Here is a 27181-nt window from a genome sequence, read left to right on the forward strand (position 1 = left end):
AAATCCTTTTTTTGTATTGGTCTTAAGTAATATTCTAATTTTCTGAGATACTGAATTTGGGGTTTTCATTAGTTGTTATATTATTATATATTGTTATAATCATCAAAATTAAAAGAAATAAACACTTGAACTATAACAGTATGTGTGGAATGAATGTATGCATTATACAAGTTTCACTTTTTGAATGGAATTACTGAAATAAATCAACTTTTTCATGATATTCTAATTATATGACCAGCACCTGTAGCATGAGTCCATAAGCTGGAAATTCCATAACATAGGTATTTGGACTGCCATACACTTGACTTTAAGGCCTGATGTTTGGACTGTTGTGTTATCCAGTGCTTAGTGACATTCAGTGCTCACTTATATCAGTGGCCCTTTTAATAAAACATAGTATTATAAGCTCAGGTGTAAGCAGAATAACATTATGGCTGCATTTCATTTAGATGTTCTACAGTACTTCCAGGGCAATTGGTTTTGTGCATATTTGCTTACTGAACTATTGCTTACGGAGATAGAGCCATCATTTATGTTATTAGTTATACCTTTTACGTTATATACAATTATGTTCTTTTAGGGGGCGATTTTGCGGCTGTGCCCAAAACCTCCGAGTCACCCACCTTCTTGTCCGCTGGTTCCATAGTCGGACGCCTTGTTCGCGGCTATCGCTTTGTGGTTTTTACCTTTTACTTCTACTCTATTATGTGTCTTCCATAAGTATTTGTTGACCCAGTGTGGTCCAGTACTGCAGGGAAGCCCAAAGATAAAGCTGGGAGTCAGCAAAGCAAGGAACCATGCAGCATTGTGTTAACGTTACAGGCGGATGTAACGTTACCGTTTTGTGCATATTTGCTTACTGAACTATTGCTTACGGAGATAGAGCCATCATTTATGTTATTAGTTATACCTTTGATTTGCCTGCTATGATATGTTTTAAGTTTAAGATTAACCCACAAAGGAGGCCACTATTGGATCCCTTTTCATATTTATTGTGATGTATTGTAATTGGTTAAACATATTTATTTAGGAATGTTCAGCGTGCACATTTTTCCACGGGGCCCTTAAACAGGCAGACTAAACACGTAATAATGCAGTGTATGTTTCCAAACCCATTTGCAGTGAATCAAATTGCTAGTGACACAATGAACATGGGGGCCCTAGGGGACTTATTTATATATTTGTATCATATTTGATGCGATTCAATGTGTAACAGGACAGAAAGGGTATTGTAACAGTAGCTTATAATTCTACTGCTACTACACAGCTGTTTATAATAACTGCATGGAATATTTCAACAACACTGGCCACATCAATTATCCTCAGTGAGATGTCAATCAAAAGTCTAGTTTGAACATACTGCACTGAATTAGGCTACTACGCGGATACCTGGATACAGTAAGACCAACAACATGTATTCTGTTCTACTACATGTAGACTACCATGGTTCTACCCGGTTTGAAACAAGTAACAAGTCTGCCATCCGTTGAAAGTCGCACCTGTTGGCCACACGGTTGTGCTCACAGACCGCTCGCCCTGTGGCTGTGCTATTCCTCTGCGCATGCGTGTTCCGTTGACGGAGCGGAGACCATTTCCTCCAGCAGCAGGCCTCGCAGAGCTTCGCTAATCGCCACACACACACGCAAACGTACACACATATGCACGCAGAGTACGGACAACCGTCAAATCAAAGCCACGTTTGGGATTGTCTTATCTTAACGCCGCTAAACCTGGATGCCCCCCAACCGCAGGAGTCATCCTAATGGGCCTTCACCGCTAATTTGCAGCAACATCTGGTCGACACAGTGACTACAGTGGTATCTTTTGGGTGAGTTACCCACAGCGCAGTCACTGTTTTGTCTCGTTGTGTTGTTGTTGCTTTTTTTTTTTTAGCTCCGGGATAGAGCACAGGGGAATGTCATTGTTGGGCTTGGTATTCTGTATTTGTCTGTGGTTTACTACACATTCACCTAGCTAGGCTTTGACATGTGATGATAAACGGTTTTCACTGTACAGAGCTAACGTTAAACCAGTGTGAGAGCTTTAGCGTTAGCTACTAGTTAACATACGATGTAACGTCAAGATCCATTATCGGACGCTATTTATGCTAGCTCTAAACAGATTTTACCATAGACATATATACCCCTCCAGTCCGTTCCCCAATACATTCATTACGATTGACTGTAGAGCAGTGAACACGAACAAAACAAGGCAGCCGTTAAATGACGTTTTCGTTTACGTTATATACAATTATGTTCTTTTACGGGGCGATTTTGCGGCTGTGCCCAAAACCTCCGAGTCACCCACCTTCTTGTCCGCTGGTTCCATAGTCGGACGCCTTGTTCGCGGCTATCGCTTTGTGGTTTTTACCTTTTTACTTCTACTCTATTATGTGTCTTCCATAAGTATTTGTTGACCCAGTGTGGTCCAGTACTGCAGGGAAGCCCAAAGATAAAGCTGGGAGTCAGCAAAGCAAGGAACCATGCAGCATTGTGTTAACGTTACAGGCGGATGTAACGTTACCGTTTTGGATTTGTGTAAAAGGTTGTTAAATTGACTGTGGAGGGACAGTTACTGTATCGTTGAAATACTTACCAAGTGCATATTAGACATGTACCAATACTCTGGTCCGACCTTTTCGTATTGTTTTGTATTTTGCTGGGAAATGCGGACGAAGAGCACCAAGTATACTAATGAACCTGTCCGATAATGGACCCAGTATTTTTAGCAGGGGGGGCTGGGAGCTGAGGTTCAGCCCCATGTTGAGGAAACACTGATCCGTATCTCTCCACTCATATTGTTTTAATGTGTCTTCCATTATTATGTTCTTTAGCATTTGTCTTTGTTTGACATACATGTCACTGTAATTGTGTAGAAGTGCTTCAAACAAGTCGTCCTGTTTATAATTACAGCTGACAATTGAAAAACACTGTTAAGATCATACTGTTTATCCCACAGGGAAATAGTTTTTCTTTTGCACCCCTCCATGGGGAGATCAGAGGTCAGGTTAATATACTGAACACCATCCAGTGTCTTGCTCAAGGACACTTAAGCACTCAGGTTAAAGAACATTAAATGCATTAAAAATAAATTGTGCTTTTGTAAAATGTTGGTATTTCATGAATCAGACCAGCACAACGCCTGCCATCCCTGCAGCTTTGGCCAGTTTGTTAGTTCCTCATGTATCAATTCAAGGTAACTGTCTAACTGAAATGTTAAAGGTAGTATACCTTTTGCAAGCTGTGGCATGACTGACAAAAGTGATGTATTGTCTGTAGCGCATTATATCTTTAGATAGTGTTCCCATTTACTTTACATAGTGTTCCCATGCACTGGAAACATGTCTGACTGCTCTGCTTTGTAACACGCCTAATCACTTACAATCTTACTCCTGGGTTGTTGTCAGAGAACAAATCTTACGATTAGCATATTATCTCCGTATCTGACATGTTACTGCTCAAAATCTAAAATATCATCCCTCCAGGTCTTGTTGCCTATTTTAATAACTGATTTTAAGTCAGTTTGAGGCTGGGCAGCAATTGGATTTTGCATTATAATCTGGATGGAGACATTTGCAAGTAGTAGACAGTCTGATTGGATAATTGCATTACACTTTTTGATTTTACCACAGAAAATTTGTCTTCAGAATTACAATTATTTTGTGCATAATGGTCTAAAGAATTGTGATTTAAAAAAAAGAAAAAACAGAGTAGGTGTCCGTTGTTTTCTTCTTTGCTACCAGATAGTGTTATCTCATTTTGATGCCCACCTGTCCTAACTGTTGTGCTGATTACAGGGAGTGTAGAGTGCTGATGAAGCAGCATGATAGCTTTGGGTTTTCTATTAGAGAAATTTGGTCTGAGCCAGGTGGGGGTGTGAGGGCTTGGCATTCATTATCCCCAGAGGAATCTGGTTAACCAGACTGCAACATGTTAGGAATCCATATGGTGCGTCTGTCAGGTCTAACCTGCTGCCTCCAACGGTCTGTGCTGGGGGTACTTGCAACAAATGCCTTTTTTTATTTTTTTTATTTTGGTGCACAACCCAAATTTTAGCCCACTGTGTAATTTAGCAGTCCTCTAAACACAGCGTGACTCAGCCCTGGTCTCAGTAGCGAGACTGTACAGCTCTCCATCTGTGAAGCCAGACTCATCTAGTAAAGTGGCAGAAGACTTGCAGATTAACTCTTCAACCATACTAAGTTCTTTCATTTCTTGTCTTCTCTTTGTCAATAGCTCCCTCCACATCTCACTGACCAACTGATGGCTAGATCGTAGTTGTCTAATCGAGGTGCAGCTTGACAAGGACTAGAGGTGACAGGACATGTCTGCAGACCCAGCTACATGTCAGCTCCACTCTTTTATTTTTTTTTTATTTTTTAGCAATGAGTTATGAGGAGGGGGCTAAATCGCTGTCTGGTCGATGCTTAAAGCTGCGAGGAGCTGAGCTGTGTTACTGTCTTATGTTAAGCTCTGAGCATGTCCTATGTGCTCAGCAGGGAAGTAATGGCTCCTCTGTCTCTAAACTGACCATCTCATTGCACATTTGAAGCATGTCCAAGGCCCTGCTGACCTCAACACAATGACCGCGTTCAGTTCGTTTTTCCCCTCAAGCCTCTTCTCTCTAATGTCCGCTGTCTCTTTAATCAGCAAGTGCAATAACAGAGGAGGATTTATTGTTGGTGACTTTGGTGCAGAGCTTAACAGTATACTGACACTCACAAGCAACAGGAAATCACAGATGGTGCGAGACATACTCTGCAAAGTAGGCTCTATCACTCGGCATAGATGCACTCAACACAACTTACTTCATGGCTGTCTGCATTTCAGCAGCCTGGTATAGTGTGTTAGTAGTGTATGAGTTAGAGTTGCATCGATTAACCCATTAGTTGTCAACTATTAAATTAATCGGCAACTATTTCGGTTACTATAATCGGTTGGTTTCATTTAGAGCTGGGCAATATATCGATATTATATCAATATCGTGATATGAGACTAGATATCGTCTTAGATTTTGGATATCGTAATATGGCATAAATGTTGTCTTTTCCTGGTTTTAAAGGCTGCATTACAGTAAAGTGACGTAATTTTCTGAACTTACCAGACTGTTCTAGCTGTTCTATTATTTGCATTTACCCACTTAATCATTATATCCACATTACTGATGATTATTTATCAAAAATCTCATTGTGTAAATATTTTGGGAAAGCACCAATAGTCAACACTACAACATCGTTGCTGTATCGATATCGAGGTATTTGGTCAAAAATATCGTGATATTTGATTTTCTCCATATCGCCCAGCCCTAGTTTCATTTTTTTAATTGAAAAAAAAAAAGTAAACATTCTCTGATTCCAGCTTCTTAAATGTGACTATGTTCTAGTTTCTCCACTCCTCTATGACAGCAAACTGAATATCTTTGAGTTGTGGACAAAACAAGACATTTGAGGACATCATCTTTGGTGAACGCTGATCGACGTGTTTCACCGTTTTCTGACATTTTACCGACCAAACAACGAATCGATTTAATTGAGAAAACAATTATTAATAATAAAAAAAAGGTTTCTCAATTATGAGAAATATTCGTTAGTTGCAGCCCTAGCGTGAGTCATTGTACCGATACACACAGTGCACACCATGATGTGTTTTATTGTGTCTGATAAGGCATGATGTGCACATTCAGAGTTTCCAGGTTTATTGTAGTCACTGCGAGATGCAAAGTGGTGAGCAGCGCCACGGTCTACTTGTTTAGCATGAGTGATAGAAAGTGAAACCGGCAGCAGATCTGCACGGCACCTGCAGTTCTTCCTCTTTTTAAATGTATGTAGAGACAAAATATGTTCACATCACCATACTCTATACATGCATACATACTGTATGTGAGGTGTACAACAGTTTAATTTGCTCTCAGCTGATAAGCGATCAAGATAATCTTTGATTTGTGGGTCGCAGACATGACTGTCTGGCCACTTCCTATAAAGAATACTGCTGTGCTTCCTGTTGATCATACTACTAATCAGTATGTGGTAGTAGCAGTAGTGTGAAGGAAATATATTATACATAAATAGTATAATAACATTACTGTTTATTTATTTCATATGGGTTCCTATTATGGCTGCAATTATAGAGATAATTTCAATTATCAATCGATCTGCTGATTATTATCCAGATTACTTGATTAGTTGTTTGGTACTTGTTCAGCTGACCTAAAACCCAAAGATACTCAGTTTACAATAATGTAGGGTTGATTAAAAAAAGCAGCAAATATTCGCATGTAAGACATTTGAACCTGTACAATTTTCCCTACTTTTGCTTAAAAAACGACTTGATTAATCCATTATCAAAATAGTTGCTCATTCATTTTTGGTCAGTTGAGTAATCTATTAACCAACCAGTTGTTTCAGCTCTTACTGCCATTTCAACACAGTCTGCAGGTCATTTTTCTTTGCCTTGATCATCTCTAAGACTCTCACAGTGTGATATGAGTTTTGCCTTGTAAAGCAATATAGATTAAACTCAATTATGATTATATTATTTCACAAACCCATTTTGTGCATGTAGGCAAAAAAAACCAACCATTATTGGTCCTGAATATCTTTCCCACGGCTGTGTGACTCCTGTATCTTCTTCTCTGGTCGGCACCTGCTGAGCTGTGATGGAGGCAACTCCCCTCACTTTTTTCCTAGAGATCATGCTGCCCAGCGGAATAGTGGCATTGTGGCTGCCATCTTGCACGCAAACTCGACGAGGCCTCTCCATCTGGGCAGCGGCTGGTCATTCAGGCAGCTCCTTGAAGGCCGGGAGGCTGCTGCTGCTGCCACGCCTGCTGGCTAGCTGCACAATGTAGGCAATGAGTAGAGCCGCAGGCCTGACACACAGCCAGTCTTTCACTACGCCCGCGGCCTCCAGAGATTCCCCCTCTGGGAGCTGTTTCTCACAAAGATAATGGTAATCCAACATTTTAGCATTTCTAGAATTTGCCATGTTAGAAAAGTGATATCTCATTGTTTATTGTTCCTTTTCGTACTGCTCATGTGTTGCTACTGGACCTGTGGTGGTGTTAAAAAGTTTAGGGTCTCCATCATCCACTGTACATCAAAGAAAACACTTTTTATTTTAAACAATGCTTGTTGCAATACTGTATACTCAATACACGGCTGTCAACAAACGACGGTATTGCCAAAAATACTGGTTTTTCAAGGCCGATAGCGATTATTAGTAGTTAATGAAACCGATAACAGATATTTGGATATATGCATTTACAGTGAAAATGAAGTCAAAATTAAGGTTTTGGAATGTTACAAACTCCAACACAAAACTTTGTTAAATGCTTTAAGCAATTATTTAATAAATTAGAAACTTTCAACGTAACACGCAGTAAAAGATAGTCAGACAGTGTTGTGGGCGGGACATTAAGTCCGACTCAGTGGTGAGTGAAACCGAAGCAGAGGGACAGAGCTGTAGCCGAGCCAAAGTAGAACACTTTTTAATGTATGAACTTTACCCCTAATCAGACAAATAAAACACAGACACAGATACTCTTCAAACTGCCAAAAAACGGCCCAGGCTGATAATCGGTCTATTCCTATTTTTTATTCTTTAAAATCTTCTTTTTGTGCTTCCTACATCTAAGAGCTAATGGTATCATATAAGGAGCCTCACCTATCAGATGAAAACCCAGACAGACCCCCACCAGTTCCTGTAACCTGCAACTGAGATGTTTTATTATCCACATACCGATTTTCTACCTGCGGTGATAATTTAGAAACGGCATTGTGAAGAATTCCTCAGCTCTAAGGCATAAATCGACCAGAACTACCAAGTCGCCAGCTTTAATATGGCCTATGGGTCCCTCCTCATCCCTCACTGACCACCGCCACCTATAACCAGAGCCACCCCATGGTCCAAACCAGCACGATGCAATGATAGATCGGCTGGATGACATCAGTCTGCTTTTTTGGGTTGTGCGAGACCTGATTTGAATTTATGGGCAGGAGGAGAAATGTCAGCTGAGGGAAACAGTTGGACACTTCCTCCTTTTGAGTGGATCCAGGCAGAAAAGCCGAGGCCTGGAGCATCTATTCATTTGGGAGATGCACATATGATATCTATACTTAACTCAGTCAAATAGCACTGGCACTGGTGAAATTACTAGTGGTCACCATTCATAAAGATCTTAGACTGCAACTTAAGTGTTCTAGTTCATTTCTTTGCGTGCTTTTTTTTGGACTAATCTGTTGTCGGTAGGATATTATTTAAACATCAGTCACAAGGTTCAAAGCCAGTGTGCGGCCGTGTTCAGCCCTGGTTGAGATGGGGCTCACCAGGCAAGATGTGATGATCAATAGAGACTCCTTCTTATTGACCACAGATGCAGGTTCATCCTGTGTAACTGTGTTGGTCGGAAAAGGATATAATGGGATATAATTGGACAGCCAACTAATCGTGTTACAATAGGATGCTGATACGACGATGAAGAAGAAGATATTATCAAATTCAGGCTTTGAAAGCAGCAGCTGCCTCCTGTATATAAATGTGCTCAACATAGACAAACAAACAAATATATGCACAGTGGGACACTGTTCCCGTGTGCCCTTCACAGTCAAATTCTCACCAAAGTGCAATACCTCACTAACTAAAATGATATAATTGGGCTTAATCAGTGGGGGGGAATAAACGCAGAATCAACTGCAATTTGATAAAGTAACTAACGCTATCAACACACAAAGATGTCGATGATTAACTAACTGCAATCTGAAGCTTTGCATACAATGCCAATCAAACTTAACCATGATCTTTGATCAACAGTGCCGCTGCCTTCGCTATCCCACATGTGCCATGAATTATGCCTTTCACAAAGCTTACGTTGACTGAATGTGCCGCTTGTCTCCGATATTTCCTGCTGGAAAAAGCTCAGTTTTTCCACTCTTTCCCCCAACAATTGCGATTTGATTTGCTGGTCTGGTCATTTATTGATGGTCTGAACCGTAATGTTCTCAAGCCTCATGTCCCAACCTTACTTTTTTTTCTTACTTTATTTTCATACTGTTTTGAAAAGCTAGGTTTGTCTTGGATGTTTCAGGTTTAAACTGCCTTTATTTTGCCTATGTGCATTGGAAAACAGCACTATTTGCTCAAAATGTGCATTTCAAAGTCATAGCAAAAGGCATAAATTGTAACACCATATTATTAAACATTTGGGCGATATCATGATATATAATGTGTGATTGGTAGTGATTTTTGCCACGCAGTTTATACGGAAGCAGCTGTCCCTTTTTTAATATCTGTAGTTGTTTTGAGGCCATTGAGAGGAAAGCTGCAAATCAACAAAACTGCTTTAGGTCAATACGGAGTTAAAGGATTTTTCATTGCAAAAACCACCTGGTCCTTTTACCCATTTACTGTTGTACCATGTCACAATGTATATATATACAGTAGCTCGCGTGATGTAAACAATATTATAGTGCACTTTGGGAAGAGCTGTAATTTACCACATACAATAAATGTTTCAGGAAGACACAAATTCTCCGGTCAAGCAGGAAGTGGCCTGTACCAAATCCCTGTGCCAACATGTCATTTATATGTGGGGCTTCCCCTGCTTACCTCCATTGTCTGATGGTCTCCCTGCACACAACAACACTTGTGTCCTGGTTCTCTTAAGGCCTTCATATTTAGGCCAATATGGGGAGATAAAGGGGAAGTAGTGCAGACAGTTCAAAATTGATGCCGTTTCAAAGACATATTAAACTATGCTGCCATTATTGTGAAAGACCTAAAAAGAATACGTAATGAATCACTGATGATGATGATGATGATGATGATGATGAATCCTGTCTCAGCAGGGAGGCTTCAGAGCTTCCTCTTTTATCTGCCCTTTCAAGCACTCCCGAGTAGTGTTTGTGAAATGAGTCATTTGATGCACTTCAAAGATGCACACACACACACACACACACACACACACACACACACACACACTGTAGATGCTTCTGTTTTAATGATGTCACAGACAGTACTGAAAAGTAAAGTGACCTGAATTAGGTCTACTCTAATACAGTATTTTCTATTAAAAGAAGTTTTTACTTGATATTTTCTTTTGTGTAGAATTACCCCCAGGCATTGTTGTTTTTTTTGTTTTGTTTTTTTAATAAAAGATTTTTTTTATTTACTGATGTTTTGAATTGAGAGATTAAACCTGGGCAGTGTAGAGATGTTTATTGTTGACCTTGGCCTACATCTGGACATGTTTCTGATCCACCAGCTTATGAGCCCCATGACTTACTGAGAGGTAGGTAGCTGGATGCATAAATAGATACAGCACCATGGATTTAAAAATGGGCAGATAATTCTTCAGGTCTTATCCTTGACGATTTTATCATACACGGAAATCCAAGGAACACAATTATGTCATCTTGGTGCTGTGGCCCATTACCTTTCAATCACTGCTTGACATGTTTTATATACAACATAACATACTTCAATTTTGTTGCGCAGTCAGTTATAAGGGTAGCAGCTAAAATGCAAAATAAGATGTTTTGCTGTCACTGGAGAAGCTGGCTGTCATCAGTATCTGATAACTCAATTACAGTATTTTGATTATGTATTTGGATTGGCTGTTAACTGCTTATATTCCTGGGCTTTTTTTGCAAACAATGTCTACCAGCTAGCCCCGCTCCACATGTAGGCCATTGGCACCTGGATGTTAAACATGCATCAGTAGGGACTGAACAATATCTTTTTTTTATTTATTTAGAAATTCAAACCGCTGTATGTGCATTGAATACAATAGCCTACATGCCTGTGCTCAGTATCCATTCCACAGCAGCCAGGTCATTTCAAATTATAGTAATGTGATACAGATGTAGTAGTATGCTCTGGGGATCATGTAATACTGATGATTATGTATTACCTAGTGTACAACAGAAAAGGCAGTAGGCTCCTACAGTTTGACATAAACATGGGTCACAATGAAGCACGGTTGTAAAACACAACAGCAGTGTTGGGAGTTCAGCAATAATGTCACTCTGTCTCTTATCTCTTCTGGCTTTTTATTTAGTTTTTCTGCTCATCTCGCTTATTAGCTTAACATGCACCCTAATACCACTTCTGAATCACCAGAGGTCTCACGATACGATATTATTGCGATTTTAAACATATTGCAATATTCTGCGATATATTGCAATCTATGACCTTTTTTCCAACTTCAAATTTTTCCCAATTTCAAATGATGTCCCCAAAATGAAACCGTCAACGTCTGTTCTATCTCTGTTTGTTCATCTCACTTCAATTTCATTGCTGCAAAATAGAGATGTTCCGATAGCATCGGCTCCGATACTGCCTAAAACGCTGGTATCGGTATCGGGAAGTACTAGAGTTTATGCACCGATCCGATACCACGTAATAAAGCCCTAAAGAAAATCTACGTTAAAGTAGTTTATTTACGTTCTTTTTCCGTTATAACTGACTGTCAAACTGCATAATAAAAAAGTTCTGTGGCATTCATTGTTCATGTTTCACAAAGAGTTTAACCTGAGCCAGACTGACAACAAAGATAGAAATCATATCACATCCATACAGGGATAGTAGTATACACTTGTTAAAATATATGACACACTGGTATCAGATCGGCACTCTGTATCGGCCGATACGCAAGTTCAGGTATCAGAATCTGTATCGGGAAGCAAAAAAATGGTATCGGGCCATCTCTACTGCAAAATGGGATTGTCAGGGAGACAACCTGACCAATACTTATATCATAATAGATCGATCCTTGGCATCTGTGTATTGATACAGTATTGGCACGGAAAATATCGCGATACTATGCTGTATTGATTAGTAATATACCAACAAAGATATACTGGGTCTCTCCCCGGAAATTGTTTAGCCAAGGTGGCAAGCCACCCACAACCCAGTACATCTTATTACGTGATCAATTTAGTTGGGACGTGATAGCCACACTCTGTATATGACCTTTTATGTGTAAAATAGCAGCTCTGCTCTTTAGTGTGTTATAAGTCATCACATCTATTTCTGCCTTTCGACATGAAAGTGTGCTTGTTCAGTTCTCGGTTCCAGCAAATGGTGTCGGTCAATTGAGGAAACGGGATTACTGCAGTTGAGTGTTCGTAGTGATTTGTATTTGTATTTATAGTCGATGCCGACGTTGCTAACCCGTTGACTTTCACTTCTTTTCTCTCACTCACTCATTCACAATTACATCCACACACTTCCACTCATTCCAGTCTCGTACCTATTACGACTTATACACACACACGCGTTCTGTCACTCATACCCATTCAGACCCGTACAGTATATTATTACATGGTCACTCTCTGTCATACACATCTGCTGTTTTTTTCTGATGTCCAAGTCTCTGAGTAGACCATGGGGTCAGCATCGGAGGAAAATAAAGCCTCCCCTCTCAAGTTTCTGCAAAGCTCTGTCTTGAGTCTCAGGGGAACCTAAGAATGTACCAACCATTTAGGATACACAGAACTCCTCCTTGCATATTCCTTGACTTGTTTTAGAGTTAACCTGAGTTTGAATAAATGTCAGGTTGTGGTTTATTTGTATGCTTTTTGCCAAATATGCTTCATGCATTTAGCTCAGCCAGGAAACCAGAAGATCGTCTATTGTTATTGGCATAGGAGGCACTTTATGTTGTCACTATGATGTTATTGCTGTAATAAAGTACCAGTCTGTTTATATGCTTGTCTAAAGCAATTTTGCTGGACCAGTCCATTGGCGTAGGGCCATACACAGTATTTATATGCATTAAATGGTGTGTTGTTGGTGAATTCAGCACATGGCTGAAGTCTTATTCTTGCACATGTTTAAGAGCCTGTGTCATGCAGTGTTTAACTGTGTATTGTAATGCTAGGTCAGGATGTTTGCTCAGGTGTCCATTAGGGCTGCACGATATCAGGAAAATTTGCCATATGCGATAATGTTGAATATCGTGATATTTCTCGCGATACATAAACTGATATCAAAGTGTACTCAGTTCTGCATTTCTGCTGCTTTCAGTATTCTGCTAAAAAAAAATAGTTGAGAGATTAATGGATGATTGGAAATAACTAAGGCTGCAACTGAAAATTGTGTGTGCGTGCGTTAGGGTTGCACAATATTGACAAAATGCGATATTCCGATATCGATTATGAATATTGCGATATAGCTATTAATTTTTATATTTTTAAACGTGAAATTACAAAAGTTATGGGAAAACTGACGCTCATATTGGACTGGTATAACATGAATAAATAAATAAGGACCATGTCTTACAGAACAGGACATGTTTTACTGGTTGGACAGTATAAAATATATAAATAAAGAGAACAGGACACAACTTTTCTTTCGCTTTTCTGATTCGCTCCGTTTAGTTATCTCTATCTATTTCTTCACTTACACTGTCACTCTCGAAATATCAACACATGTGGTACGCTACATAGGGTTTATCACGTAGCGGACCCGTGCGCTGACGTTAGGCCTGTTGCGATAGTCAATAAATCAATTAATCGCACTATAAAACAAATGAGCTTGATAATTTTTCCGGCCGCGATAATTTCCATTTGCATGCTTGTTTGTTTTCCTTCTCTCTCTCTCTCTCTCTCTCTCTCTCTCTCTCTCTCTCTCTCTCTCTCTCTCTCTCTCTACCAAAGAGACTGGATGACCACTCTCGGTTCCTTAGCGTAACGAGGAGTGAACCCTCTTGTCAGTCGCATGGTCTTTGTGTGGGGGGAGGCGGGACTCCTGGCGGAGAGAGAGAGACCGAGAAAACGCTAGTTGTTGGAGCAGGGTTTCCCGCAGCATTTTGCAGTGCGCAAGGCGCCCTCAAAAAAATAAAATAAATAAATAAAAAGAATATGAGCGATATCCGCCGTGTTACTCGGCGTCCTGTTTTCTCCCTTTCATTCCAAAGCACACAGTTGACAACCTGCAGGTGGAGACAGGCCGCTGTGGACTTGTCAGTCTCGCAAGCGGTTTCAGGAAAGTGGCTGCATGTGTCCGACAATGCACAGAACATTAACCGGTAAAAGCCTACAGCTGTCCGCGGATACGGAGTGCAGAAAGTGTGTCAGAGGCTCCCAGACGTTGAACTGAGACTCCGTTACCTGCTTGTCGGTCAACTGTTAATGATCGGTTATTCAATTTCATTGTGCTTTCTTTTAGAAGGCTGGCTGCCAAAAATCACCACTTACTAGCTAATTAATTAGCCTGAGATAAACGATATCAGTGAACAGAAGTGACGTGGTGGCTGGCGTCTGGTGCGTGCGCGCCAGTTTTTGTGTGTGTGGGTGTATGTGGGTGGGTGTGGGTGTGTGTGGGTTTGTGTGGGTTTCGGCCCGTCCCCGCAAAGCTCCGACCTGCAGACAGCAGAGGAGCAGAAGAAAGTAGCTGCTTTATAATTTATTAATTATATATTATGTAATATTTAGTGTTTAATAAATAATTGTTAAATGTAGTACAGAGTCTGTAGTCTATTGCACAAACAAACACTCGACGAATGCTGCAAACATTTGACAGCCAGTATGAATTGCCTGGGAGAACATACGTGTCACAAACGGCAATTCCACAACAGTACAACAGCGTGAAAGACGACATACTAAAGGAGATCAAAGATATTGTGGATATTTAAAATGTCTTCCAGTTCCAGTGTTAAATATTCTTTAGAAATAAAAGTGTATTGATCTTTGAAAAGGTGTACCTGCATTATTATGCCATTATCATTATAGTAGATGAAAATGGTCTCAGAACGACAATATTATCGTTTATCGCAATAATTTCTGGGACAATTTATCGTCCAGCAAAATGTGTTATCGTGACAGGCCTAGCTGATGTGTGCTAACAGGTGCAAGTGGCACGGTAACTGGCCAATGATCATTATGGCGTTTCAAGCGGGTTTTAAATCGAACACAACTAAGCCACACAGCCAACGGACGGGACGCAGCGCTCCACAAAATAAACAAAATATTGCAACCCCTTTCGATATAATATCGCGCGATGTGATATTGCGATAATGATATTGAGTCGCTATATCATGCACCCCTAGTGTGTGTGCGTGCGTGCGTTGTGAATTTACTGAAGAAATCCCTGAGCCCTGCTCTCCACAGGCAAGACTTGCAGTTGCTGCCTCTGCAAACATTGGCTCTGCATTAGCAGAAATTCTCCTCTGTGATCCCTCTTGCGTGTTTCACTGTCTACCTGGGTTTTCTCACCAACATCGTTACCATTACCTTACCACCCAATGTTCTCTTCTACAGGTGACAACAAACTCCGAATCATCATCATTCACTCATGTTTTCAGCCTTCACAAAACTCTGTATAACACACACATTCAAATACTTTAACTCCGCTTTTTTTTCTGCTTCAGCTCATGTGCTTTGTTGTCCTCCCTGATGCTAGCAGAGGCTAGGCTATGTTGTCTGACTTTGTGTGTGGGGAAGCAGAGTTGTTTTTAGAGATGGCCCGATACCATTTTTTGCTTCCCGATACCGATTCCGATACCTGAAATTGCGTATCGGCCGATACCGAGTACCGATCCGATACCAGTGTGTCATATATTTTATTATGTTTTAACAACCGTATACTACTATCCCTGTATGGATGTGATATTATTTCTATCTTTGTTGTCGGTCTGGCTCAATTTAAACTCTTTGTGAAACATGAACAATCACAAACAATGAACGCCCCAGAACTTTCTTTTATTATCCAGTTTGACAGTCCGTTATAACGGAAAAAGAACATAAATAAACTACTTTAACATAAATTTTCTTTAGGGCTTTATTACGTGGTATCGGATCGTTGCACAAATTCCGGTACTTCCCGATACCGATACCAGCGTTTTAGGCAGTATCTCTAGTTGTTTTCTGCTTTGAACAATAGAGGTGTGGACTGGAATCTGTCTTCTACGTGAGGTACTCCTTGCAACAGATGCAAAGCCGGCGATACGAGTAGGAGTTGCCTGTGTGCACATGATTGGGTTTCCATGTGAATCGTTGTTGTTTGTGGTGTGATTTTTAATAAGGGCTAAAACTAGGGCAAAAGCTGTATATGGGGAGAAGTGATGTCACAGTGTTTCATCTCTGACTCCCACTCATTCAGACAGACACACAACCAGCCCTCAGACCTTCACCTATACCCAGCATACACACGCATCGCACTGATTTACATCTGTCAGACAGTTCTCCTCTCAGCTAATTAGGCTACATTTCTTAACCTAGCCTATGAAAAGAAACTAATGGCCTAGTTAACATTGTCTCTAGGGTTGTACTATTGTAGCTGAAACAGTGATAATTATTAACTGGTTAATTTGCTAGATATTGCTCGGGCAGTTTATCACTTTCATCTCTTAAAAATTTGCAGAAACAAATACTTTTTTTTTATGTATTAGTGTAATGATATTTTCAGCAACGGACACAAAAGACCATCTTTAGTGTTGATTGAATGCCCATAATTCCACTATTATTAATCATTGACTCTCAAATGGTAATATGACGTGACCTTAACAACGGTGTTTATTCTAAGGAGATCCCCTTTGATGTTGCCCAAAATGTAAAATGTAAAATGTATCAGCAGCTCTGCACCAGAGGAGTTTTCTAAGGGAAAAACCTGCTACGCTTCAGAGAATACAATCATTTCCCTTCCTGTCGGTGTGTGAATATGCATGCAAGAATGTGCATGTGTTAAATCTGTGCACACCACATTTTCACTTCCTGTGTGTGAGCTCACACATGTGGTTCAGTCTAAGCAGGCAAATGTGCCTGTACCCCATAGTGGAGATTGCCCCACACTGTGTGCTAATTAATAATTCAGAGTGCTGGCATAGCTGGGTGGAGCCTCTATTATTCATGGTTGGCATTGGAACTGACAGATGACTGCTGTTAATATTAAGGAGCAGCAGATGCAGTCTTCAACACGTTCATGTCTGTCCCTACCCTCTGTCGTCTACACCTCTCTACTCCACTCCTCTAACTCCTCTGTTGCTATGCCCTTGCTATCCTGATCTCTGTCCTCTCCATCTGTGAGCATCTCTCTCTCTCTCTGTGTCATCTGTATCCTCCTTTCTACATCCCCCAATGTCTGTTGTGCTGTCTCTAGCTCTCTGTCTCCTATTCTCTTTCTCGCTCTCTGTCTACCTCTCTCTCTCTGTCTACCTCTCTCTCTCTCTCTCTCTCTCTCTCTCTCTCTCTCTCTCTCTCTCTCTCTCTCTGTGTGTGTGAACTCTTGATTCAAATTCAAATATGCTTCCCTGGAAAAAGATGTGTCTTAAATTGAAATTGAAATGTAGCAGGGCAGCTTCACTCAACTTACTTTTCTTTTATTTCATCATATTTTCTGCCAATACTGACTCGTCAATGAATTCATGCAGTATCTGCTAATGTGTGAAATTCATTATATTTAGAAGTAACTTCAGCGAGGATTGCTGAGTAGAGCCCGACCGATAAAGGATTTTTAAGGCCGATATCGATACAAATATTTGGTGATTTAAAAATCTGATATTGGCCGATATATATTTAAAAAAAAAAAAAAAATCCAGAAACGCATAACAAAACATAAACAGATTTCCCTAACATTAGTTATTTGTAGTTATTTATGAGTCCTCACTAAAATAATATGATAATGCAGTTTAAAAATAAACTTGTTTGTTTTATTGTCACAACACAACAGAGGAACATCAAAATATATTAAAGTTCTGATAAATAAAATGTATATAGTAAAAATACAAACTTAAGATATGAAACTTAAAGGTTTAAACACAAGTGTTGTCAACAGGAATTAGAGCTGTAATCGGGCCTTAAAAGTTTGGCCCAAAAAGGACCGAGCCTGACAGAGTACATTTTGATTGATAGCTTTTTAAAAGCCCGAACCCGTTTACAGCCCGACTGTACAAAAGGCCGTCTATCAGCAGTGATTAGAGTGCATGTCGGAAAATAGCGCGGACACGAACCACTCGGCGGGCACACGCACCACTCGGCGGAAAAGGGAGAGAAAGAAAAAAGAGACTGCGCCGCACGCACACAGCTCTTTTGTCTTTTGTCAAGAATGAGTCATTTATACATTTTTTAACATCATGTATTCATGACTAGGGTTGGGTACCGAAACCCGGTTCCACTATGGAACCGGTTCCTACGCAAACGGTAGTATTCGGACCGGATTAGAACGCAAATTTCGGTTCTGACTAAAATATTTTCCCTCTGTCGCTCCAGACAGCGGCAGATTCTTTTTTCTTTCTCCCTTTTACGCCGAGTGGCGCACGTGCCCGCTTGCGACTCGCGGTGTGAAGCGCGTGTCCGCGCTATTCCCCCGACGTGCACTCTACAATCACAGCTGATAGACGGCTTTTTGTACACGCTCCGAAACGGACATAAAAATATCACACTTTCTTTGTAGTCTACCGCTAGCTATCGTAAATGTAGGCTACTTTTTAAATGGCATATTTTCCCTCTGGGCTCACCAAAACGGACGTAAAGGCATATTAACCATTCACTGCACGTGATCGCTAGTAAACATATTACGCTCTGCTAGTCTATCGTTCAGGACAAGACCCTGTAGCCGGGTGGTATTGTCTGCCCTTTCAAACTCATACCTGTGTGTACAGGCCTCTTGGACACCACCTGAGAGAGTTTTCTCCTGTGCAGGACATGCCATAAGTCAGGAGAGGTGTAGTATCTCACCAGAGAAGGAAAATATGGTCATTTTTCTGCAAAAGAACTGCTAAAGTTTGAAACTGGTTGGCATACCAACTCAGCAACATTTATTTAGTTCTTAATTGTTAATAGTGTAACTGTTATTTCTTAAATTATTGTAGTTATGTGTTAGGTATTGTAATTTCCCCTTGCGGGATTAATAAAGTATACATTAGTATTATTATTATTATTATTATTATTAGGTGACTTAGGTTTACTTATTATATATTTAAGTACTTTAAAACGTTAATATATTGTTAAATTTAAATAATTTTCAATTTTAAAAAAAACTCCATAAAAGAGCCTTTCTTTGATGTCATTTTTCAGTTTTTCAAGAAACGGTTTAGGAATCGGTTAGGAATCGGAATCGTTTTAAAAGTACCGGTTTGGCATCGGAATCGTAAAAATCCAAACGGTAACCAACCCTATTCATGACTAACGTAGGCTATAGGCCACTTGGAAGTTGGAACAAAGAAATAAAATAAGTCCTCCAGAGGCCAGTCTCCATTTCACCTCCTCAGCATCCATTTACACGCTAATCGAAACGCATCACCTGACCGCTCATTTACCGCGCAACCCGGAGCGCAAGCCCGAGCCTGGTCCGAAAATGCCTGATAGCGGCCCGCCAATATATCGGTCGGGCTCTATTGCTGAGCAGAAACGGTTGCACAGTTTTCCATGGCACCAGATTTGGACCGCTGTCTACTCTTGTGTTGAACGGGACAACCTGATGGGTGTATCTCATTTTTCATGAGAGAGCACAGTTCTTGTCTTTTGTCTATTTTGTTCTCTCTTGGGCAACCAAGTCAGTCTGTTTCCACCTTCTTTTTAAGAGGCTGCACTCACTGAATCTGCACATAATCTGTATAATCTCTATTTTGAGCCAACTAGTATTCCAGTATGTTTTGAGATGTGGAGTTGGCCTTTAGCTTCTCAGTCTCCATTTTCTCCCTGTGCCTCTCTCCTCCCTCTCTCCCCTTCTTTTTAGTCCACTGAGTCAGATTTTTCTCCATGGTGTCAATGCTGCTGCAACTGAATGCTTCTTTTATTTCAGAGATTTGGAGCTCCAGTCACCACCGCTAATACTGCTGCCATATTGTACCAGCACCCTGCTGTGGCTGCTGCTAATGACATTCTTTGTGCCTCCATCCTCGTGCTCTGCCTCCTCGTCTCCTCCTCTGGTCTGAATGGAGGGCTTGTCATGTGCTGCCATCAAAGGAGGAGGAGAGGCAAAGAAAGCAGCAGCAAGCAGCTTCCCCCCCGTCCTCCTTGCTCATTCTCTCTCACCTCCTGGGGTGCGCGTGTGTGTGTGTGTGTGTGTGTGTGTGTGTGTGTGTGTGTGTGCGTGCGCGCGCAAGCATATATTAGAGGGCATTTTGTGTGTACTTTTGTGGATGTTTATCTTGTCAGTGAGAGTTCAATAGCATTGACAGGATAAGCAAAGGCTGAAAAGTGTGTGTATGTGTGCATGAGCACCTGCCATGCATATGTCTTGTCAAAAAAGCACTGAGCCACCCAGAATCCCACAACACCCTTGCTCTTAGCCTGCATCCCATCCACCTTCCAACTCTCTTATCGCCACCTTGGGAGCTTCCTCCTCCTACCTGCCTCCGCATATCATTTTGGCACTCAGACCAGAGTAGTCCTCAGTCATTCTATCCTTCTGTTCAACTCTGCCTTTTCACACCGACACATGCATACCACCACCAGCAAGTTTGCCTCTTCATCTCACACGTAATAGCTAATGGACAGTTGGTGCCAAGTCTGTACAACCACCGACACACATACAGTGCTAGTTCCTGTACTTTTGAGCATGTTTCACTTTAATTCCACTTTATTGAATCACTACATGCTCAACATAAAACTACTGTGATGAGCGGGGTGTTATCTTTAGTCATAGAAAGTGCTGTAGTGATTATCAGTTATTTTTTTTTGATTATTCAATAACCTTTTTTTCCATAAAACGTGAAATGGGGAAAATTTGACACCACCATTTCCAAGTCTTGAAAATTACAGTGAATTCTTGGCTCTTTTGCTTAAAAAATAAAATGACTCCGATGATTGATTGATTGATTGATTGTCAAAATAGTTGAAGATTAATTGTAATCTAAATAAAATGAAATGATGCCAGTCAGTCTTGTAATATGTATTTTTTTACAGTAACAAGAAGCCAATACTAGTTTATTTAACTCATAGTTAACAGAGGATAAGTTCTATGCTGAAAAGTGAAACAATTACTTAGTAATAATTACTAAGTCGAGCGACATAAAATGAATCTGCAACTATTTTGATTATCAATTAATCATCTGTGTTAGTGTTATGCTTTTGAATATTATCAGTATTTCTCCTAAGTAGGTTTGAACTAGAGCCCGACGGATAAAGGATTTTTAAGGCCGATATTGATACAAATATTTGGTGATTTAAAAGATATTCCGTTATATTGGCTAATATATATTAAAAAAAAAAAAAAAATCCAGAAACGCGTAACAAAACATAAACCGATTTCCCTAACATTAGTTATTTGTAGTTATGAGTCCTCACTAAAATAATATGATAATGCAGTTTAAAAATAAACTTGTTTGTTTTGTCACAACAGAACAGAGGAACATCAAAATATATTAAAGTTCTGAATAAAATGTATAAAAATACAAACTTAAGAAATGAAACTTAGTCCTTTGAACAAAAACACAATAACAAAAACAAAATCAGTGTTGTCAACAGGGACGTTGTAGAGCGCCCTCTGGTGGACAAACTATGCAACGCCAACACTCATAACATGGTTGAAGGGTGTTTCGTCCGTTTTTATTTTATTTTTTAAATATTCATTTATCGTAAGAAAGCTTTTTTGCACACCTCTTTTGTCGGGCAGGTGCGTAGGATATAGGGGTGCACGATATTGAAAAAAATGTGATATTGCGATATCGATAACGAATATTGCGATATCGATATTAATTTCGATATTTTTAAACATATGTAAAATTACCAAAGTTATGGGAAAACGCATCAAAATAGATTTATAACAAATAAAACAAGTTTTCTTACAACACAAGGTTTATTTCAGCGGACAGTCATATTGGACTGGTCCAACATGTGTCTACAGAACAGGACATGTTGTACTGGTTGTATATACACTACAGTATAAAAAACAATGCAATGCACATCTGTTGGCTTAAAACCAAAGTATTTCCAAGCTACCGAGGAGGAGGCATTACCCTACAGTCACATTAGCTACAAGAGACAGCTACCATTCATTTTCAATGGGAGTGGCCGTTTGGCCACGAGCGACTGCCAATCGGAGTGAAGGCAGCGTGACGTATGTCAGTGGCTCAAGTCGAAGAAAATAATTCAAGATGGCGGAAAACGCTTCAGGACATCGTATTTATGTATATATCTGATATGTTTGGCATTTAATCTCATATATTGTGTTACTTTTATCGAGAAATAAATACTTTTAAATCCAAAAACATCGTTCTTGTGACTTAACAATACCTCTGAAGTAACTTTTAAGACGTGGTTTAAGGTAGCACCGGAGAATTTCTGTTTACTGTTGCCAAGCAACCGGGGGTAGGCTAGGCAGGTTTCCTTTCAATCTCTGTTATTTCGTCGTCTCCCAGAGCAACACTCATTTTCTTACTTTTGTGTTCTTTTTGCTCCACTCTTCGCTCTCTTTAGGTCCTTTCTTTCGTTTCGTTTTATGGTTCTGCGGAGGCTCCACGCAGCTGATGTTTATACGTGCTCTGGTGTGTGGTAGAGCGAGGTAGAAGTGAGAGAGTGACGGCGATTTTCTTCGGAGCAAGTAGTGACTCTAGAGTCTTAGTGAGAGAAACAAAATGTCTCCTCTGTTCTTTCTGACCACGGTGGGAAATCTGGAGCAGGAGAAGTTAACCCTCTCCTTGATTTCATGTTGTTTATGGAGAAGGAGAACCAGGAAATGAGTCGGGGGAAATACAACGCTACCAAGTGGTGTATTTTTCGAGAGGTGAGTCAAAGAGTATAGACGTAACAAGAGGAGAAACTCAATGGAACTGCAGCTCCGCCATCTTGGACTGAATGTAATCCAACGTTCTATTGAGTTTTGCCTCTTGTTGCTTCTATACTCTTTGGGTACATGTCGGGCGGGGTGCAACGCAAACAAAACTTTTGACGAGACTTTTGGTATAATATCGCGCAACGTGATAGTGCGATAAGGATATTGAGTCGATATAATGTGCACCCCTAGTAGGATATGATCAAAAGTAGCAGATCAAAAGCTTAGAGAAGAGTCCCGCACACTGACCATTATTGCTTGCGTAATGGTCAGTGTGCGGGACTCTTCTCTAAATATTAATTTATCAGAATCATTTATCGGCCATTATAAATGCCGATACCGATAGTTTGGAAAATGCCTAATATCGGCCCACCGATAAATCGGTCGGGCTCTAGTTTGAACCATTAGTGAATTTATGGTGGAATTTATTAGAGCTGCAAAGATTAATCAATTAATCGATTAGTTGTCAACTCTTAAATTAATCGCCAACTATTTTGATTATTGATTAGTCAATTTGAGTCATTTTTTTAAGACAAAAGTAAAAAAATTTTGATTCCAGCTTCTTAAATGTGAATATTGTTCTAGTTTCTTCTCTCCTCTGTGACAGTAAACTGAATATTTTTGAGTTGTGGACAAAACAAGACATTTGAGGACATCATCTTGGGCTTTTGGGAAACACCGATCCACATTTTTCAGCATTTTCTGACATTTTACAGACCAACAACAACTAATCGAAATAATCGAGAAAATAATCAACAGATTAATCGACTATGAAAATAATCGTTAGTTGCAGCCCTAGAATTTATGAAATTTATGGTTACGGTTTAGCTTGACAGTCTGATGTAACCATTACAAAGAATGAAAGAGTTCTATTGTTGCATTGGGTGATATATTCCTTTACTGTGTTCTACATGGCTAGTGGAGTTTATTCTGAAACAACTATACAACAGCATCTTTAATCTTCGAGGGTAACCCCATGTCTGCCATGTTACACGTCATTGCTAGTTTGACGAGCTCAGAAGAGTTACATTGATCTCCAGTAGAGCTGTCAATCTTCCTCTATAACACCATTCCAATGTCATTCCTTATTTTTTATATTTGAATAATATGCAGCATATGTAATGCTTAAATTCAACTTATTATTAATATTTAGTACATTACTCAGGCTCTCATTACTGAAGTTCAGTTTATTGGTCATGAGGAGTGCTACTCAGCCTATGAACACAGTTGTATAATATCTAATGTGGCTCTCGAGGTAGCCTTCTTAAGTCTGATTATCATTAACATGAGAGATCGTGACATGTAGGGTGCAGCGTTTTTGGAGCTTGGCTAGTAACTAAAAGACAGGATATCTCAGCCTCGCCTGCTTCGACTTTGACCATTCTTTTTTTTTCTGTCTCTAACAAGTCCCCCAATTTAATGAAAAATGCTCTGCTAAATTGCTGGACTATCCCTTTATATTTAAATGTAATTATATATAATTCTTTTCAGCGGATTGAAGGCTCCTTCATTTTTGTACTTGTACACGTGTGCTTTGTACACGTGTGCTTCTAAAAACAAAAAAAAACACCCAGCATGGTCCAAATATAAATGGGGAATTCCTGAAAGAAAAGTAGTACAAGCAGGCGCACTCACAGCAGGCCGCCTCTTTAATGCAGCGTCTCCATAATGTATGCAATGATGAAAACGACTGCAGCCTGCCTCCGCCTGCGCGGATATTGAGAGGATATAAATAGCCGGGCCTGGTTGAGTGTGTGCTGACACTGGAACCACAGCACACAGAGCTCAAACAATAAGCCGTCCCCACTACCCTTCCTCCCCTCTGCTTTCTCCAGTCCAGCAGCCTCCCAGAGCTCAAGAATGGGCGGGGGAGGGATCTCTCTTCCTCTTCCTTTCTTTCTTCCACTTCCTGCCTCCCTTCTTTAGTAATCTGTCATCAGTGGCGAGCCCGAGTCGGTCACTTGTTACGTCAGAGAGGCAGGCAGGAGGGCTGCCTGTCTACCTACCTGTCTGTCTGCCGGCCTGTCGTGGGAGAGGTTTCTCGTGTCACGCTGCTCTATTTTTCATTCAGTTAGATAAAAATAGGGAACGACGGCTGTGGATTAGACACGCACTCCTTTGCTCTACTGCAAAGAAAGGACGTGAATATGTTTTTCCTCTTGCTTAGAATTCCAATAGGCCACCTCTGTGTTTTTTTGTTGGTATTCCTGGTTACATTCGGGAGTTGATCACAAATGGCGTGTGTCTAAACACATTCAGACCGACTAAAGTCATCATGTCTTACTGTCAGTTAGAAGGAGCGGGACAAATGGAGGTTTGAGTCGAATCTTTCCAGAGTAAAGCCAGTAAAGTGATCTAGTTACAAAAGTGTGCAATGTACTGAAGGTTGTTAGTTCAAATCTTTGAGCCATCTGGTGGATCTGTGTCAGGGAAATGTCTTCTTGCATTCCTCTCCTCCCGAAAACGATTAACAGCAAGATACCCTTAAGCAAGGCACTTATATCTAATCCCTCTAGTGCAACTGCTGGTTGATGCTTGAAGTCTGGTTGTGTTGGGCAACATTTGGAAAGTAAATAAATGTTTCAAAGACCGCAACCACCTCATCCCAGAACACGGCATTCATCTGTCCTTCTCTTGCTGCTGAGCCAAAGAGATGAAAAAAGGTTTCTGTGGGACAGTGAAAACGGCACCACCGCTAACGATGAAGATGGCTAGAAATGTTTTATGTGGCTGATGGCAGAGGCAGGCACACAGTCGTAATGCTTGAGTAAGCCACAGTCTCCTTTTGCTCCATGATCTCCTCCTTTATTTATTACCTTCGCTTGTAGCGCTCTCCTCACTCTCTGCTCTTGTTGAGATTTCAGTGTCTCTTCCATGCACCTGTTTGTACCAGAATACTCCCTCAACTTTAGTTTCCCCCCTGGTATAATCTCAGCCATCTCTCCCAGGAACAGGAATCAATCTTTATTCCAAGTATCTAAACTTTTTCAAAGTTTTTATCCAGTCTTTGTTGGTTTGGAAGATTTGATTAGTGGTGTGATTTGTGGTAAATTGTCCCTGCTGACTAAATAACTGGCACAGCATGTGCTCAAGAATTGTTGTCGGTATTGATTTTGATTACCACTCCGGCAAGTGTTTTCTGAGGGACATATTTTGTAGTTGCATATCTACTCTTACCTGCTTAGCAGCAAAGCTTCACTGTCAGATTTGTCCAAATTTTACAGCATATTAAATGACCGTAGCCTAAACTAAATGTGTGAATTGTAGACAAAACAAGACATTTGAGGACGTCATCTTGGGCTTTGGGAAACACTGATCGATATGTTTCACCATTTTCTGACATTTAGACCAAACAACTAAACGATTAATTAAGAAATAATGGACAGCTTAATCAACAAATAAAAATAATCGTTAGCTGCAGCCCTACTTAAAAGCAGTCCTGTTTAGAGATTTGCAATTAGCCTTCAACGTTCTCTTCTAACAGCGAGAAAGAAGAGTAGAAACTAAAGGGACCTAACATCATCCACTTTCCCAAGACATCCTGATCAACTCGTGGTTGATTTGTCAGAGGAGCCATACACAGCAACAGGCCGAACATACGGTCAGAGTCAAAATGATCAGAAAAATATACTGTTATGCAGAGGTGGAAAAAGTACTCAAATATTGTACTCGAGTAAAAGTACCAATACTTTGATGAAATATTACTCAAGTACAAGTGAAATTACCTATCTGAAAAATGACCCAAGTAAAAGTAATAAGCAGTTCATTTAAAATGTACTTTAAGTAAAAGTTACTTAGTTACATTAAAAAAACTATAAAACGGGGCGGGGGGGATTTCTCCCAGGTAGTGAAAATAGGACAAGGGGTCATAAATCCCAAACTATTTAGTTTTTAATTAAAGAAAAATCTATACAAATGTATTAACATCTATATAAATGTATACACATGTAATAACAACATAACACATGTCACACATGACATTAGAAGTATGTGAATTAATTTACATACGTTGTCCTACGGGTTGCTAGTGCTAGACAAAAATTAGCAATGCCACGAAACATGTTGTTTTGCTAATTGGCAATTTGCTATTAGTCATGAAAACTTCGTTTGAAGTACCAATGCACAAATACTTACCAAAACATGCTTCCGCAGATTAGATGTGGAGTTAATGAATGCTGCCAGTTCAGTCGCCTTTGGCAGGCACATCTGGCATTGCATGATGATACTATTGGCCCTCTTGAATTTAAATGAAAAACTCAACTCAGTCGTTCAAAGTTGAACTCAGTCTTTCAAATGTGGCCAAGGATTTTCGTCGTTTTGGGCAGCAGAATTCGATGTTTCAGCTAGCATTTCTACTGAAACAGTCTCTGAACCGTCGTTGCTCGCCTGATCCATCTCGTTCTCAATCTCCTACAGAAAGACTTGGCGCCTGGTAGGCAGCCTAGATGCTGATCATTCCTCACTGTAGTGGT

General features: G+C 40.2%; 1 protein-coding gene across 1 annotated transcript in view; it reads left to right on the forward strand.

Moving 5' to 3' along the window:
* Positions 1-1553: 1553 nt before the first annotated feature.
* Positions 1554-27181, forward strand: part of LOC116037544 (tyrosine-protein kinase CSK) — a 63103-nt gene continuing 37475 nt past the window's right edge. The window contains exon 1 of the mRNA XM_035999258.1: positions 1554-1829. The gene's annotated coding sequence lies outside the window, so the exon portion shown is untranslated. The remainder of the gene's footprint in view (positions 1830-27181) is intronic.

This window comes from Sander lucioperca, chromosome 3 (assembly GCF_008315115.2).
Source record: "Sander lucioperca isolate FBNREF2018 chromosome 3, SLUC_FBN_1.2, whole genome shotgun sequence".
Lineage (NCBI taxonomy): Eukaryota > Metazoa > Chordata > Actinopteri > Perciformes > Percidae > Sander > Sander lucioperca.